The sequence below is a fragment of the Carcharhinus amblyrhynchos genome, unplaced genomic scaffold, assembly GCF_965287045.1.
Source record: "Carcharhinus amblyrhynchos unplaced genomic scaffold, sCarAmb.v2.hapA scaffold_39, whole genome shotgun sequence".
NCBI classification, from domain to species: domain Eukaryota; kingdom Metazoa; phylum Chordata; class Chondrichthyes; order Carcharhiniformes; family Carcharhinidae; genus Carcharhinus; species Carcharhinus amblyrhynchos.
This window is the reverse complement of record NW_027649780.1, coordinates 1934379-1940378: the sequence shown is the minus strand read 5'-3', so window position 1 is coordinate 1940378 and position 6000 is coordinate 1934379.

Here is a 6000-nt window from a genome sequence, read left to right as displayed (position 1 = left end):
AATTGTGAGCCATTATTACCTTGATAGCTGTCACATATGCGCTGTACATCATGCTGAGAACGAATAAGGTGACGAAAGCAACTACTGTTGATGAAGTGCTGAGATTTTCATCGAAGTTTTCCAATCCATCTTCCACTACCACTTCGTTCTCCACTAAGTCCGGTATTAGAGGGGTTTCTGTAATCAACAGATGAATGTATTTGTCAATTGAATCCTGTTGAAAATAGACTAGTTATTTTGCATTGTGCACTGAAATAATAGAACATGAAAAGGCCCAAAGATGATCGGGATAGATTTCAGAAAAGATGGAGACAGGTGCTGGTTGGCAATAATTGAAGGCTAGTAGGGGACAGAGAGCTGGTGATTTTTTTAAATGATACATGCATGTATCCTTCCTATATTCCCGTGAACAGAGCCAATCACACGTGTTGCATTTTACTTTCTTTGTTTTTCAACCGTCATAATCAAAGTCTGTCTATAAGCTGAAATCGGTTCCATTTTGAACAGAAGGGTTGAGTAGGGCTCAAATCTTTTGCATATTGACTTAGCATGTTCACATGCCAAATGATCACAAGAACTGAATATTAGAACTGGGAATGAGTCATTTTTCAGCTTAAGATTTGAGGGCTTCAAATTTGTGCAGATTGTATTCTCATCTGTTAAGTTATTGACATTTTACGGCAAAAGTCACTCATAGGATAAACTCACGCAACTGCAAACCGGCAAAGCGTGTCTACTTCTGCTCAATGGTGTTCAACAATGCCCATTGTCATTTGAATTCTTTGTTACACATAATATCAGAATTGCCATACGGCCAGACTTTGTAAGGCTGTTCTGTCAAATTACATTTACAGTTCTCTGTTTACCAAGTTAGTGAGTTTTTATGGAATCCACATGCTTGTCTATAGCAGCTCTAGTATTCGGTCATTGAAAAATTCGGAGGTGTGGACACACAATTTTTTTTATGGTTTCTGAATTACAACGGACATCAACAATTCTCTCAATCTCCTGAAGGCATCACTACGATCAAAGTCGATTTTTTTTTCAAACTGCTGTTTTGGATAATGCTGGTCGATATTTTGCGGAAGGTGTAATGTTTTTATGCTTGCATTAACGTTTACAGTTATTTGTAAAGCATCATAATCTTAGCATGAACTGCCCTACTGCAGGTTTTCTTTTGTCATCTTGTTTGAAATTCATTGTATAATTTAATATCTTCTGGTACATAAAAGGGATTGGTTTAGGTTAGTGGGTCATTGTTTTTTAACTGGTCGGCGCAACATCGTGGGCCGAAGGGCCTGTTCTGCGCTGCAATGTTCTATGTTCTATGTTCTATGAACTGGCATGCCACATGTTCTAAATAACTGTGTCAGGAAGGGTAAATGCCACCTCAAAATAAGACCTTCCAATAATACAAGATGAACATGACTGTTGCTCCTGCTCGACACATGCGACACTGAGCCATACATGCCCTTCAATAGTGTTAACGAATGAAACAGAGTAAAGTCCAGCGACCTGGTGATGGATCAGTGGTAGAGTAAAACAGCTGTGTATCCTGTTCAGCCACATATAAATCAACGTTAAGTACATGGATGCAAAATGCATTCACTGCATTTGATCAGTTGAACTTTTGTCAAGCAGGCTTTTGTCACCATGTAAAATACACAGCTGGTTACTTCACCCAGACTATGTGGCATGGATAGATGGGCCAAATATCCTTAGCCTGTGCTGGATAATTTCCACTCAATGAAATTTCAGCACGAAAAGCTACCAAACCCATTCGACACAGCATGATATCCCCCAGCATGGAGACACACCACACCACAAACAGCAACAGCAACAGTCACTGGAGGCACAGTGCCTCAGCAATATCTGTTTAACTCTGCGTCAGTTAAGGTCGACACAACTAGTCACTTCCACACGTTCTCCAACCTGAGAGCAAACGCGCTTTTCTATAACCTAGCTAACATTGATGAATTAATGGACCCTGCACTGTTTCGAAGCCAACTCATTAAGTCACATCAGAATACACACTCCAGTCGGGAGCAATGCAATATTCCCTGATTTGCATAATTTCTTCGCTGCAAAGGTTAATCCACATTATAAGAAGGCGTGAAGTACTCATGCATTGGCTGGTAAAGAGATCGACTGACATATGAAATTGGTGTCAGTGCATTTTCCAACATCACGAAATCAGTAATGAACTGATGCAATAAGGGAATGGGAAGCCGCTATACTGTTTGCGGCAAGGAGTCAAGCAGCTGATTCCCTTGAAATATTCAGCTATTGATGTCTCCCTTGCCATTGCATAAACTGACAGATTCCGTACTCTGTTTTACATCATGTGGGTTCAGCCAGGTTGACGATCATGGCAACATATAAATATATTGCTTTATAGGTCGTCATTCCCCGGTTGCCGAAGGTTTTTAAGGAAACGATTTCATTTTTAAGTGTTTCAGTTAAATCCGTACAACAAATTTACCCCTCATAAGATGTGTCAAAAATAAAGCCATGTTGCAATTAATGGGATGTCAGTGTAGACAATGCTGCTTTTGGCCGCACACTGGGAGGGATCGCTGCTCCAGCAATTCACCAAAAGAATATTCAACATACATCTGAACAATCGGTTCAGGCCAGGAAGAAATGTTTCGGTTGAAACACTGCACTATTATGGCTGCAGCAACACAAAGAGTGTCGAGCTGCATTAATAGCTTTGATGAAAGAGCAAAATGTTGGATATGATCTTGAATGAAACAACTTCTGAGTCAGAAACTATCTCAATATCCACGATAGAATCTGGGCCTTTAACGACAGGGCGATACATTCAAAGTCAATGCATAGTTCCGAATTGGAGCTTGCGTTCAATGCGCAACAACATCAAGTTCCATTTTTACAGCATTTTAAGAGTTGTAAAAGGCCCCAAATTGTTTTTTGTGGCCATCAGCTCACACGCTTTGTTGCCAAGTCATATAAGTGGACCAGAACGTAAGTGAATGAACACTTTGCAAAATTTTGGTGATTTATATATCTTGTTAAATTAAGAGATTAGACTGGAGGACGTATAGCAACACTATTCTGTTCTATTCCGTCGGACTTGGCCAACTGAAATCAGAAAACCTCATCTACACGTGCACATGGAAAGATAGTAATAATATAGAAACATAAAATAGAAGCAGGAGTAAGCCATTAATCTCTTAAAGCCTGCTCCACCATTCATTTTCATCATTGCTGATCATCAAATTCAATAGCCTGATCCCCCTGCCCACCCACCCCCCATAACGCTTGATACTGTTAGCCCCAAGAGATATATTTAATTTATTCTTGAAAGCATATAACTTCAACCACTGACTGTGGTAATAAATACCACAGAAACATCACTCGCTGTGTGATGAAGTTTCTCCTCACCTCAGTCTCATAATGCCCTGATCCTAAAACTAGGAAACTTGGCAAGAACTCACACACCAATGGGAACATTCTTTCCGAATCCACTCTGTTCGAATTTTATAATTAACTATGAGATCCCCTCTCACACTTCTAAACTCCAAGTAATATAATTCTCATAGACATTGACACTCCTCACATGACAGATATTTCATCCCAGGAATCAGCCCAGTAAACCTTCGGTGCACTGCCTCTATAGAAAGAACATCCTTCCTCAGATAAGGACACCAACACTGCACAGTTCGTCAGGTGTGGCGTGAGCAACGCCCTATACATTTGCAGTAAAACATCCCTATCCCTATTCTCAGATTATCTCGCTGTGAAGGAAAACACAGCATTCGGTTTCTTTACTGACTGCTGCACCTGTGTGCTTATTTTCACTGACTGATACATGAGGACACCAAGGTGTCGCTGAGTATTTACCTCTCCCAATTTGTATCCATTCAAAGAATAGTCTGCCTTCCTTTAATTGGATATACGGAAAGCCTCACATTTACTCACACTATTTTATAATGCATCGGCCATGCATATGCCCATTCACTCAGTCTGTCCAACTGACGCTGAAGCTGCAACCTCCTCACAGCTCAACACCCCCCATCCGCACATTTGGAGATGCAGCATTCATTGTTCTCTTCCAAATCATTAATATCAAATATGAACAGTTTCGGCCCTAGCATTGATGCCTACATACTTGTCACATCCTGCCGATCCGAAAAAAGACCAATTTATGCCAGCACGTTTCTCCCTGTTGCTAACCAACTTTCTATCCAGCTCAAGACAATACCCACAATCTCATCCACATTAACTTTACACAGTAATCCATTATGTTAGATCTTGTTGAGGGCTTTCTGAATTTACAAATCGATCACATCCATCAGTTCTCCTTGGTCATCTTTTCTCGTTATATCCTCCAAGAATTCCAATAGGTTCATTAAGCATGATTTCCCGTTGGTAAACCCATGCTCACTTTGTCTGATTCTACCACTGTTTTCAAATATTGTGCTTTGAAGCCCTTGGTAATGGACTCCAGCAACTTCCTCTGTCCTGACGTTCGGCTACCCGGTCTATAGTTCCCTATTTTCTCGCTCCCTCCCTTTCAAAGTAGTTACTTGGTAAAACGGAGTTTTTAGCAATGGTGCGCCATGAGGAAATTCATCAATTATTGAAAGGAAAAGTCATTAACATCTTAAGGTAAGGAAATCTGCCATCCTTACATGTGTCCTCCAAATGATTTCAGACGCAGAGCAATTTTTGATTCACAACTGCCCTCTGTCATGGTCTAGAAAATGATACAACAGGGCACATTGTGATGGGCAACCATTAATGGCCTTACCAGCGACTGCCCATGAAATAATAAAATAGAAACAAAGGAGGATCGATACAAGTTCTGAATTGGAGGCATGTGGAGTTCGGAGAGGAGTGATTAACTCAAGAATAGAATTTAAAAATCCTCCTTGATTGGCAATGCGTTCACATTTCCAAACAATTTCTTTCCCCTCACTCTGATTCACAGTGTGGACTTTCTACAGCGAACACTGCAATCACTTCCCACGGGGCCTCAGATGGCTGCTTCCAAACCCGAGATCTCTACCGCATAATGGACAACAGCAGCATAGGACTATCACCACTACCAAATCGCCCGAAATGTTACATATCTGTATTGGACAGCAAATTTCCATTTCCTTTCTTATTTCTGGATCAATATCCTGTAATGCCTTCCAGCGAAGTGCGCACGCATACACCATATGTGTACGTCAATTTGCTCGCCACGATCATCTCAAGGGAAATTATGGATGAGAAACAGATTTTGACCTTTCTAGCAGCATTAACAAATCCAAAAGGAACACAATAAACTGTTGGCAGAGCATAGAAGCCGTGGACATATTTGAAAACAGAAGTAAGAATTTTCAAGTCATGTTGCTAATGGATCTGGGAGCCATTAGAAGTGAACAGGCACAGGGTGGTGGGTTAATAACGATATGCAATGAATTCGGAAGTGGGTGAAAACTTTTGGATGGTTCTGGTTGGACTCGGTAACATGAGAATGAGTCTAAGTGAATAGAAAGATTGTAATTTTGATGCTCTCAAAATTAAACTCAAGATTTGTCAGTCTCTGACCACCTAATGCTGCATCGGATATGCAATGTCAAAAATGAGGAGCAGTGGAGCGTGTAGACAAAACGCAATGAGATACTGCTGGCTGGTATCTGCAAGCAAGTGCAATGGAAAAAGGTGTCTTTGAATTTTGTGCTCGAGAAGCAGCATCCGCTTATAGAATATGAGGGGGTTAATGTTGTGGAAAGCGAAGGCATTTCACTGAAACAGGTTGCCTTTCTAGAACTGGATTAAACCAGACAACCAGTGTTGGTGAATGAATGTGGCTCTATAGGTTGAACAGATACTCCTTCACCTTCATTCATTCCACTCTATGGGTAAAGACTTCATGGTCAAGGAATAAATCACAAGATCACTTGTCAGTAAAGTTGCCAAGACCGCTTATAAGTTAGTTTGATCAGGTGATAGAAGCCCTGAGCTTTTTTAACTGGGTAAATGCAAAGT